The sequence below is a fragment of the Nyctereutes procyonoides genome, unplaced genomic scaffold, assembly GCF_905146905.1.
Source record: "Nyctereutes procyonoides isolate TBG_1078 unplaced genomic scaffold, NYPRO_anot_genome, whole genome shotgun sequence".
Classification (NCBI taxonomy): domain Eukaryota; kingdom Metazoa; phylum Chordata; class Mammalia; order Carnivora; family Canidae; genus Nyctereutes; species Nyctereutes procyonoides.
In genome coordinates this window covers 4,674,368-4,687,975 of record NW_026575145.1, presented here as the reverse complement: position 1 = coordinate 4,687,975, position 13,608 = coordinate 4,674,368, and positions in this window count along the sequence as shown.

Below are 13,608 nucleotides of genomic sequence, written 5' to 3'. Positions count from 1 at the left end.
TGTCTGCTCTCAACAGTACTCCAGGGAGATATTATAATGCAACATGAAGAACACAGTTTAAGGATTTCTACTCTTCTTGCTGAAATGTTTAATAACTTGAGTGTTAACTTATTTGATGACTTAATGTTTTTCTCTATAAAATGATTATATTATATGCATCTTGGAGCTGCTATAAAGATTAGATATAATAACTTGAATAGAGTACTTAGTGTGATATATGGTAGTGTTTAATATGTGGTTGTCTTTTATTATTGTTACTGTTACAGTATGTTAGATTTTTTTCTTTAATGCCTCCATCAAGAATAATTTTAAGGTAAGAACTGTTTTTCCAATAGTAGCCTATTCCTAAGTTAACTTTCTTCCTATAGATATCTTCCCACCCACAGAGAACTACCAACTTACTTCCATTTTCCTTCTAAATTCTTTACATCTGCTCTTGTCTGAAAATGCTTTTGTTTTTTATAGGCTAAAACATGCCATTTTTTTTAAAGATAGGAGTGTCTTCTATGTCCTCCCTATTGAAAAATAATATAGCTGATACAAAACTCCTATAAATCCCTTTTTCCTTTTGCTTTTCCATTCACCAATTTCCGGGTTCTGGTTTGCATCTCTGTTTCATTATACTTTTTTTTTCTTGTTTTCACCCCTCAAAGCATTCTCCCAAATAGTAAAGTAACAAACACTCCCTCCTCTGTAACATTTCAGAATCAGAAAGACATTCTGTGAACATTTAAATTTGCCATCAATGTTAGGGATTGGTGCCTGTCATTTTGAATTATTTCTCTAGCCTGGATCACGACAATTGTCCCCCTGTTATCTATCTTGACTTACTTTTTTTTCACCTATCCAGAAGAGTTATTTCTAGTATGATTATGAAACAAAGTTTTCAAAAATTAGAGCTTCTTCACTCCTTCCTCCCCCTACTGACCTTGATCAAGGTCAGTACCATAAAAAAGAAAGCTGTCCATTATTTTACTTTACTCCCAGGTACCAAATGCATATATACCTGTCATCCTGAGCCAATTACTATCCTATATTAGTACCCAGTACACTTAGTTAATGAATGCTTGTTTATAGACTTAACAATAGAATGGGTCATGCCCAACTCAGTTTCTGGTTATAGTGGAATATACTAAAGAACTTTTGTGCTGTGGCATTAACAGATGGACTAGGCCAATCAGAATTCTCTGACAACTTATAATTTGTACATTGAGGAATAAATATAGTAATCCATGGAGACCTCAGCTAGAAAGTCATGTACTTTGAAGCCAGAAAGCCATCAGCTATGAGTGTACAGAGAAAATAACAGAGCAGAAATTAGTCAGAGAGAGAAAAACAGAGATTCAGGCTCAGAAATTTAGTCATTGAGGACACTCAAACAGAGGCAGACAGGGAGATATGGACAGACTGCCCTGATTCATCACACTTTCTGGATACTATTTCACTGAGATTTTTGTGCCTTTTAAAAATAAGCTTTCCCTTATTTCTTGAGCCAGCTTTAGTATGTTTTGCTCTTTTCCACTGAAAAAGTCTTGACATGAACAGGACAGATGAGCTCTTCTTGGTCATCTTATATTTTTTTTCCCCTGGCAAATTTTTCTCCCTTTGTAAAATTCCTACTTTCATGTCAAAACTTAGCTCAAACATTGCCAACTCTATGAATTCATTTTCTACCTTTTAAGGCCAAAATGATTTCTGTCCCTAGCATGAATGAAGAATACTATTTATTTACTTACACTATACAGATCATATTTGATTTTAATTACTTAGCACTCAATTCACCTGGCTATGCCTCAGTTTCTACATCTGGAAAAAGTAAATACTTACAGTATCCTTTTTCTTAAGAAATACATATTTTTTTGAGAGGAGAGAGAATGAGCAAGAGCACAGGAGCAGGAGGGTGGGACAGAGGGAGAGAGAGAATCCTCAAGCAGACTCCCTAATAGTATGGACTCCAACCCAAGCCTCTGAGATCATGACCTGAGTCAAAACCAAGAGTTACTGCTTAACCAACTGAGCTACCCAGGCACCTCACTAATAGTATTTCTTGTCAGAGAGTTGTACTCATGATTAAATTATTTGGTACATGCAAAACACTTACAAATTAGCTATTATAGTAGTAGTGACTTTCCTATCTAGACAATCTGGATTCTGTTAGAATCCAATTTCTAGTATAATTTTCTTGCTCAGTAATTAAGATAAAACTTAAATATTTTAAGTTATATCTGTTAAAAAATCTATTTCTATATAATTGTACAGGTAGATAGCAATACCTGTGGCCAAGTATAAAGTTACAACTAAAATTGATTTGATTTGAAAATAACAACTTTTTGTAAGATTTGTCATCATAAAGTTTTATCCTAAAATGATTACCAAAACCGTGTTGGTTAAAACCTGTTTTATACATCACATACTTTATTTTTCATAGAGCAGATCCAAGGACAATTGAGAGTGGGACATCTATCTTTTAATATGTAAATGTAGAAGCACTTAGAAATATTTAATATGGAATAGTACCTCAGTCATTTATTTGAAAATTCAGTTTTTATAAAGTACCAAGCCAATTTGTCATAAACCCAGTGCAACAGTGCTCAGAATGGCATTGTATGATAAATAGAAAAAAAGAGTGCTATTCCTTAACTACTGAATGCATTCCCACTGTGCTTTAGGCTTTTGCTTATATTATTAGTGTATTCTGCTACTTTTTTTGCTACTTTTTTTGTTGCAAATTCAGAAATAAACAAGTAACACTTTAATAGAAAAAAAATTAAAGGAAATAGATCAAGCTGATTAACCTGCTTCTCTGACCATGATCAGTTGGGTTAGTTGTATTCTATTTGAAATGTCCTTGGAATAATAAAATGAACCCTGTTCCCCAGATCTTCTGTAGCTTGTAGAAACTGGCGAGAAATTGTTTTATTTAGAGTTCAAAAAACATTAACGTTAAAGAACTGTAGCTATCAAAGCCAGAGAAATTCTGCTTCTTATATTCCATAAACCCGTAGCTGTGCTGTGCATTAATTGCCATATTCATTAGCAATGATTTGACTCTTAGTAGACAAGGCTAGAAACTGCTTAAAAGAAATATCTCTTTGCAAGTGGCTTTAAAATTAGGGCTTTTACTTAAATATTCCTCAGAAAATAAATAGAAATCTGCCAGTAGTCATAAAAAGAAAAAAAAATAGCTGAGAAAAAAATAGACCTCTGTTAAGAATCAGAATAGTTTTTGGAAACCTATGCCAGATAAAGTAATATTTATTCTTCAGTGAAAACTCATTTCTTTAAAACTTCACAGTAACAATTTTGTTGTGTAATTAAAAGGCCATAATAAAGTACTACCAGTTGAGGGGCCTCGGCAAAAAGAAATTTGCTTTCTCAGCTTTGGAGGCTGGAAGTCCAAAATCAGTGTCAGCAGGGTTTGTTTTCTTCTGAAGGCTGTGACAGAGGGGCCTCTTCAAGGCCTCTCTCCTTGCCTTATAGATGGCCATCTTTTCCCTATTTGTATCCTCTTCCTCCCACACAAGTCTGTTTGTGTGTGCAATTTTTTTGATAAGCATACCAGACATATTGGATGAGGGGCCCATATTACTCCATGACCCCATGTCTAAATAAGGTCCTGCCCTGAGGTGGGAGGGGTGTTGGGGCAGAACTTCAACACTTGAATTCTGGAGACACAATTCAATCCCAGCACCTTACTTCTTAATTTTACTACAGTCATCTCTTTGGCAATTGCCTTCCTCAGTATGGCCACATGTACTCTTCACTCAACAGATTCAAGCACATTCTTTACATTTCCATTTTCAGTAACACGGATTGTGTAAAGGTAACAAAATTTGCCTGCCAGTCGACCATCTCTTAATAACATATCTATAGTGGCAAGAAGCTTGCCTTCACATTTTTGGCACTATCTTTGTGTTTTTCAAATGCATATTGCAAAGAAAAACCCCAAAACTACCAATACCAATACCAAACTCAACCCTTAGGTCTTTTAGCTTCACTTTCTAGCTTTTCCCACATCTACACCCCAGTTTCTCTCTTTCTAAATACTTTTAAATTCTGTCCATTCAGGGAACATCAAGTGCCAATTTACCAACTTATTCTTTGGCGTGTTCCTTTTCGTTTTATCTGTATTTTCTTTTTTTTTTTATTATCTGTATTTTCTTTTGCAAATTTTTCACGAGGTGAGTTTCCTTTTTAATTCAGTAGTCTCAGAAGTGCTCTTGAAGTGTCAGTTTTCAACATTTAAAACAGGGTTAAAATGTATAGGTAGAGACACTGAAAAAATTAACCTTTATATGGTTTCCATTGGTAATTTAAGTAGCTATTCTTTAGAAACCATAGAAAAATACATATACCTATATGTTTTATGTATATGTGTGTGTATGTGTGTGTAATATATATATAAACTTAAATTAGCCATTTGATTATCTTTCAAAGAATAAACAAAGACTTATTTTCTATGGCAGACAGTTTATGGTTATGACACAGTATCACTACTTAGCTCCTAATCATTGATCTTTAATTAGAATTTTTTCTTAGTTATTTATCAATGGACAAAGAACAATACTACTCGACTGGACTTCCAACTCTAATACAATCTGTACACCACTATTTAAGTTATTCTGTACAAAGTTCTAATCTAGAAAATCTACACTCATTCATTCAACAAATATTTATAGATCACTCTATGCCAGGTAGTATTTTAAGTGCAGAAAATACAGCAGTTCAATAAAATCTCTGTGCTCATGACTATGGGAGAAGCATGTAATAAGTAATTGAAAGTGATAGTTGCTATGGAGAATCACAACAGATAAAGTGTTGGAAACTATTTTAACAATTACCAAAAGTTGAAAATCCAAAATTGAGAAATTGAACTATGAGAAAATTGAGAACTCCCAAAGGAGAATAAAAATACTATAAACAATGTCGAAACATTAATAACAAACTGGTGAAAAGTATTTGTAGCATATAAGAATACATGATCTCACTTATACAAAATGAAATTCAAATCAAAACTACAGAGTCTTAAAAAATACATTGAAAAACTATTAAAAATTGAATTTCTTAGTCGAGAAGGTCTATAACAAATGTAGTTGTCAGGGCGGTGTGGAAAGTTTGGCCTCATGGATTAATGATGAAAATATAAAATGGTACATGCTCCTTGATTTTACCTGGCTGTTCAATTACCAGAAATATATTCCACAGCTGTATCTCTTATGTAAGGTGACATATATGCAACATTATTTCTTGTAGAACTGTTGGCCTTAGAAATGTAAATGATATCATTAAAAAATATCTATAAGGAACTTAAGATACATGGTGTGTCTCCAAGAAGATGAATAGTGTGCAAACAGTGGAAAATAATCTAAATCTGCACTTCCATAAAATGCAAAATTATATTAGTAATAGAGGTAATAGGCAAATAGTAATTTAATGTTTACCTCACAATGCATTTATATTTTGAATATATGAAAATGAGAACTATTCAAAATTACTTTTCTTGTAAGAAAAAAAAGCATTTGTTATTTAATCTGTGGACTTTTCACAAAATAACACACAGATTAAGCTGTTCTCACCTCTAGTTCTACTAGTGAAGAAGATCATAAATCTTTTCCCTTAAGCAGAAATCGGCATATTGGGAAACACCCATATAATAGCTGATATCTCTTGCTTTAGCTTTATTTGGGAATAAGTGGATATATCCCTAAAAATACCCCCCCTTTTAAATATTTTATTTATTTATTCATGAGAGACAGAGAGGGACAAAGACACAAGCAGAGGGAGAACCAGGCTCCCTCCAGGGAGCCCGATGTATGAAGAAATTTTTAAGACAATTATATTACAAACAGGAGAGGATAAAGGGACTTAAAGTAAGTTTTCTACTCTTTCCTGAAACATAGACACTAGTAGATTTTTGTGGAGATAGAATAGTTATGTACCTTGATGGCAGTGGTGGTTACATGATTTTATACATATAATAAAATTGACATAGAATTTTATGTATATATATATAGTACCAATGTCAATTTCCTGGTTTTGATACTATACTATAGTTACATAATGTATAACCATTTAGGGCACTGGGTGAAGAACATATGACATCTTTCAACTTTGTTACTGCTTGTAAATGGGAAATTCATTGAAAATAAAAATTAATTATAATACAAATTTGCTAAAGAAGCTGATCATGTGTTCAGTCTTCTAATACATACAAAATCGGGGCAATGTTTGATATATCATTCTTCAAATTGTATTTTTTTCTGTGCTGTGCACAAATAGAAATCTGCTTCTGTTTTTTTATACATACAGAATCAAAATAGATGGTCCTAGATTGTAAATGGCAATTCAGTATGTGAGTATGTTAAAAATTTGACTTTCAATCTTTATTAACCTTTAGTAATAAAGGTTAATAAATTTACATTTTATTTTTTTGTTTTTTTATATTTTTGTTAATATGTTTTTCAAGAGGAAATCGTGTTATATATTATTTATTCAGCTATGAAGGAAAAAGACTCTGGAAACAACTTTATACTAGGCTAAATACATAGAAAATACACATTAGCTTGTATAAGAAATTTAGAAGCCTCTTACATTCACTGATTTCTATGCCAACATTCCCAATTCTTCCAGTTATATATTTTTAAATCTTTTTTCTAATCATGTGAAAACATTTAGGGTAAAATGTGGTTTTTAAAATCATAATGTTAATTGTGAAGAAATTTGTTTTAGCCAAAAAACTCACTTTATTGCCTCACATCTCTTTATATGTCCATTTATTTAAATGGAAAATTAGTTGATAAGGAACACTGCAGCTGAAATATCTTATAAAATTGTTATTTGATTGTTTCATATTGAATTATAGTTTCCTCTCTTCTACTTAGTCATTAGACCTTGGTATATTTAATCACATTTTGTTTCAATAATATATAGTACTGTTCTTAATTTACTTAAGCTTCTCTGCTTAATATAAAAATGTGTTAACTTAGAATTATATATATAGCGATATATAAATATCGCTTTTTCTTTATAAATAACACTTTTTCTTTTGTTAACAGATTTCTTGCTATGATAGGCTGCCAAATTGAAATAGCTTAATATTTTAAGATTTCAATACATGAAACACACAAATATACATAGGGATGAAAAAATTAAGAGAGGCTTGTGAAATCCATCTCTCAGTGTATTCAGCTGATAATTTCTCATCATATAGATACAATCTTATGTCATCTCTATCATAAATATCTAGAAAGCTAATTAATACAAGAATGTCAGTGATGTTTTATACACCAAATGGAAAAGTAGTGAATTTTTAATTACTTTCATGATATAAAATTTGTATTTAATCTTAAATCTTATGCTAAATATGGAACAAACAGAGCCATTTAAGTCTCCCTGTGTTATATCTATATGGGTAAGAGGCAAGAAACTATCAAAGAAAATTGCCTATTAAGTTAAAAGAATTCCTCATCCAATCTCATTATTTTGTATGCCCTGATATAGTTAATATTTCAGGGAAACACAGAATTCACACACACACACACACACACACACACACACACGCACACACGCACACACACACAAATAAATCTGCCAAGCAGATATCAGATATCTACTTCAAGGTAATGCTAAGATTTCTCTTATCAGCTATCATTTAGTTATCTGGAGCCAATCTTCTAAAATAATTTGGTCAAAGTAATCTCTTGAAAAATAAGGTTATCATCCAAGAATGTATGTCTATGGAGAGAAGGATTCATTATGGCACTAGGATTGAGATTCCCTGAGATAATATAAGTTAACAGATATAGATAATACTAAAATGACAAAGACTAAAGAAAATTAAGTTGAGTAGACATTAAACAGAAGTGTATGCATCTTAACAAAAGGAATAAAAGTGGTAAAATATAATTTTACTATTATTGAGGACCTACAACGAAAAGGTCTATAATTTGCAAGGCGAGTCATAATACACTTATAATAGTAATAGCATGGCTGGTAAATCCCTATTTTTAGTAGAAAATTGTATGTCTTGATAACAAAATACTAAACATTTTTAATATTATTTTTAGGAAAAAATACGATTTAGGACAATCAAATTCAGGATATTGCATTTAGATCCATTTCCCAATGCAACTCATCATCAGGAGAGGATCACCTGTCTTAAAAGATAATCCCATAGTGTCCATGGTATAAAGGAAAAGGAAATCATTAGGTTTGGGGAATTTAAGTTTTATAGTTGAAGTTTCAATAACACTACCAGAGCTGAATAGATCCCAGGTGTCATATTGAAGAGTCAGTATAAATGACTAATTCTGTGTGGTGAGAAAGCCGATGGGCTTCTTATACCAAGCTATCTAAAGACAGGAGGGGGGCAGGAGACAGTCAACTCTAGAGGATTGCTTCATTGTACAAATTGGGAAAGTGGAACATCTGAAGATCTAACTATGCTGAAACTTTTTGCAAGGAATAATATTATGAGAAAAATTCAGCAGTATTAATCATTAATATCAGTGCCAATGTGCGGATTCCATGAATGAAATAAGGTTTGCAATTACAAAGGTCCTTAGGATACATTATAAATAATGTTAGATGTGGTAAATTAAACTTATAAGCACTGTCATTTCCATTTGAATCCCTACAGTGACTCAGGTCTGCTTATCACAGCCTCCTACCATCCTCTTGAAAATAAGAAACAGGGAAACCTCGTGATGGGCTAGGCAAAAAAAAAAAAAAAATGTACTCTTGCTGACTGTAGATCATCCCTGGTTGACTCATGCTGTTTCTATTTTAACACATAGTCATGATCAAACAGATATAGTAACTTCTCATTTAGAAATGAAAACAGCACCACCACCACCACCGCCACCACCACTACCACTACCACTACCACTACCACTACCACTACCACTACCACCGACATAGGAAAAAAATCTTTGGTGGGGAGTGGAGGGATAGGGGGATGGGAATCTTTTTCCAACCCTTTCATTAGAGAAGGATATTGACGAGCACACATAGGAGAATAAACCTGAAGTTGTACCTTGATGGAGGACAAATGTTTGATACTTGTTCTGGGGAAGGTAAAAGGGGCTTCCAAAGTGATGTTTCCTGATTCTCCACTTTGCTTCCTTTGAGGAAAGCCTTAATGGCAGGTGAAGAACTGTTTGATTAACTGCTGAGTTAAGCCTGAGGGAGTGTACTCAAGAGTCCCTCTTTGGCAGGCTCTTCTAACCTGTCTTTCTCCTATTATGTTTGCACATATTGGTTAATGTCCATTAATCACATAAATTGGAGACAATGGATTTTGGATAATTTCCCCTCTTTCTCATAAAAAGAAAAATCGTTCCAGACAACACACACAAGCAATTCAGCTGAATTGTAACCTAGGGTGGACTTACTGCTGTCAAGGGGGAAGTTTGGGTTGATGGTTCTTCTGAGCTGCCCAGCTCAGTGGTTTTTCTGTTCACATTGTCAGCTTTTTCCTGTAGACTGTGTTGTAATAGAGATTTCAGCTATAGAAGGAATGTGGGGAACTATTTCTGTTGGGAAAAAAATGTTCAACCTCCTTAACTTTCAGCATTAACTTTCTGCATAATTTTCCCCTTCTGCTAGAATTTCTAGTTTGCCATTTGTAAAACTGAAATGAAAGGAGAAAGTATAATATTAGCAATCAGTTGTGACATTCAGAGAAAAGCATGTGAACCTTTTTTTTTTTTTCTTCAACCTACTAACTTCTTTTTGAGCATAAAGTCTAATGGTCAACTACCACGGAGGAGCAATCAGGGCCTTAGAGCTCAACTGTTTTGCAAATGACAATAAAGCAGTATTTGTGGTCAAATAAACACAGATATAAAGCCAAGGGCAGACAACCCAAGGCTTTCAGGAAGCATAATCCTGCCATCATTTAATAGGAGTACAGGAAGAACATGGTCTAATCAGATTTCTCCAAAACAACTTCAAGCATACAAAATTTAGAGCCTCAGCAAGAAGCCTTAATAGGATACTTTCTCTGTACACACTGGTATTTCAGAAGCTATTTGAAAACTAACTCTTTAAAAATAAAAACTAGGGCAGCCCGGGTGGCTCAGCAGTTTAGTGCTGCCTTCAGCCCAGGCGTGATCCTGGAGACCAGGGATCGAGTCCCTCGTTTGGCTCCCTGCATGGAGCCTGCTTCTCCGTCTGCCTGTGTCTCTGCCTCTCTCTCTCTGCCTCTGTCATGAATAAATAAATAAATAAATAAATAAATAAATAAATAAATCATAAATAAATAAATAAATAAATAAATAAATAAATAAATAATAAAATAAAAACTAAACTACTTCTAAAATTATTGTCAAAAAATCTTTAAAACAGATGTTTTCATTGAAAGAGCATTTTAGTTGTTTTTATGTTAAATAGATATTTTATATCAAACAGTTAAAACCATACTTCCAAATGCTGTACTATTTTTCCATAATTAAACTTGGAATTGAAGTACAATATTTATTACAATGAAAACGAAAGCTTCCATTTTTGATATAGCAGCAGGAACTCTTGTCCCTAGCACATAGATATTATAGAGTATCATACAATAGCGAAGGGAAACAGCAAATGCCTGCAGCAGAGTTTACTTTTTAAAATATTTTCTTGCTATAAAATTGAAGAGCAGTTTATAGTCCCATTACTAACAAGAAAAAATACATTGACATATAGAATATATACTTCCCTCTAATCTTGCTATTAACGCTAGTGTTATACATTGTATTTAAACTTTCTGACAATAAGAAAAAAATACAAAGAATAGCATAATTAGCCACATTTTTCCATTAAAAATTAGATAAATGTATCCTTTGACTAAAATTTTACCTTTTGTTTCTATTTATACTTTAAGAATAATAAAGCATTAACAAACAACTATTCATGTAATAAGATAAAGCTCAAATTAAATACAGAAATGATCATGATAAGGCTGTGTTGAATTTCTAGATGGTATTTTCAGATTATGGTCTCATCCAGATATTTTCCCCTAATATGCCAGTTTGGAATATTAAGGAACAAATATCCTAAAGTATTGGATAAACAGTTGAAACAGAAAAGTCTAAACAAAATTCAAGATTTCCCTCATTATATATGTATATATGTATGTATTTGTTTATTTTTAAAGATTTTATTTATTTATTCACGAGAAGATACAGAGAAAGAGGCAGAGACATAGGTAGAGGGAGCAGCAGGTTCCCTGTGGGGAGCCCAATGCGGGGACTCAATCCCAGGACCCAGTATCACGACCTGAGCCAAAGGCAGAGGCTCAACCATTGAGCCAGTCAAGTGCCCTGATTTCCCTCAGTATTTAGAAATAGGACAGAAAATCAGTCCCTCAGTGCTTAATCCTGTACAGATAAATTTAGAGAGATTTCCCCCACCCCTAAAGAAATAGAGAAAACACTTGAGCAGGAGAAAAGGAAATATAGAATGCAAAGGCCAAGTGAAGAATGTAGGCTAGGAAAATAAAAATCCAAAGAATAGAAAGATATTTGCCACAGTGTTTTACACTAGAACATTTTTTTATGAAAGCAAATTTGATAAAAAAGAATTCATATAGGTGATGATAAAGAAACTGAATTAAAGAGAAATAGGGAACTAAAATACATTAAGGAACAAAGTCACAGTATTGAATAACATAGACTGGGATGCCTGGGTGGCTCAGCGGTTGAACTTCTGTCTTCCGCGCAGGGCGCTATCTTGGAGTCCTGGGATCGAGTCCCATATCGGGGCTCCGTGCATGGAGCCTCCTTCTCCCTCTGCCTCTCTCTTTTTGTGTCTCTCATTAAAAAACAAATAAAATCTTTTAAAAATAAATAAATAAATAAATAAATAAATAAATAAATAAATAAATAAATTAGACTAGAGCAAGGAATGAAATAGATATCATGGACAATTGAACAGCAAATTATTAACAATAAGTAAGGCTTAAGTTGATCATAGGAAATAGTGGATAAAGAAAGCTATCCTTAAAATGTAAGGAATCAATCTGTAAATTGACAGACCACACAGAGTTCCAGGTAAATTCAGTACAAAGTGCTCAAAATCAAGACTTCCTCTCATATAATTATAGCATAGAAAAAAGAAAATTCCATATATTCAAGCAGACAATACCTATTATCTATAATATCTCTGCATCCATAGTACTTAAAATTCTTGTGGGGGAAAAATAAGCTGCATTTAACAAAAAAACTATTAAGAGACATCAAAATAAATATACAGAATGAAGAAGCCATTGTAAATGTACAGTAGTGAACACCAAATCCATTTAAATATAACGCTTCTACTAAATAACTGTGTGAATTATGGTTATGTAACATACTATAACTATTAGAAGCTTGACCACATAAAATGCTTAACCTGAAAGTGTAGAAATGGAAGAGAATGTCAGAGTGCAAATTGCTCTTATTCTCAAGCAGTGAGTTCATCAGTGATGCCTAAATTTTTTTTTAAGTTTGAAAAATATATTAAGTTACAATGCCTTAATTTATTGCATAATCTCACTTTAGAGAGATTTTTAATGCTCAATTTTTGTAAAGATGAATAAGGAGATGAAAAATTACTAAAATGTCAGTCCCGTATTTGTTCTATTTAAAGAATAGCATGCAACCTTTTATTTAAATAGCACACATGAAAATCCGTTTTTAGATAGAAGGATGGATCTCTTGTCTCTAAGTAATACTTATCTGATACTGATGGAAATTATTTCTGCACATTAGAATCTGGAGTGGATTTAAGTTTATGTAGGTTTTTGTTAATAGCTTGAATATATCATGAACAGATATTACCTTGATAATGCCAAAAATAAGACTTCTTTTTAAAGTATCTTGTTTCTGGAAACATAAAGAATGCCAATTAGTTTGACTCATTCGACTAACCCAACTTTAAAAGTATCAAAAATTTTGTTTATGTAGATAGCTCCCTAAATTAAACATTTCCACATCTTTTTTTTTTTTTTTTCAAATTCCTACTATGTCAACTTTGTGGCTATTCAAATACCACTTTCAAGACACGGAGTTGAGAGTAAATATCAATTCTAAAATGTTTCATTTGAGAAAGCTGCAAAATAAACAGGAAGTATTTTGACTGGCATGACATAAAAGATGAAATATGGTCTACAAACTAAACTCCTCTCGTTTACTCTTCCGTGTTCCTTTCTCAAGTGCCTTTGAAAAGCCTAGGATGATAGCTTGTGCTTTACAAACTTTGTTAACTTGTTATGTGTTTCAATTTCACACAAAAGCTATGAGCTTCTAAATGAGAATATTCAGCACCATCACCCTTAACTTCACTATCTCTAATAAGACAAATTTTATAATTTAAGTATAACTTAAAACAATTCAAAGTATGCATGCTTCACTATTTTATTTGATCTAAAGAAAAATAAAATGAAATCAGTCAAATTTATGGCTACTTTGGGTCTCAGAACATAATTAACATCTAAAAGAATAAATTGTCATGCGATTATTTTCTCATTTTCAATATTTCACCCTTCTAAAGAAGTTTAATTACTTAATTTGTAGCATTTAGTTCCTATGCCATATGCTGCATGTTAGATGTGCAGGTCCAAGAGGTTAGGACTTTAGTTTTGTGAAT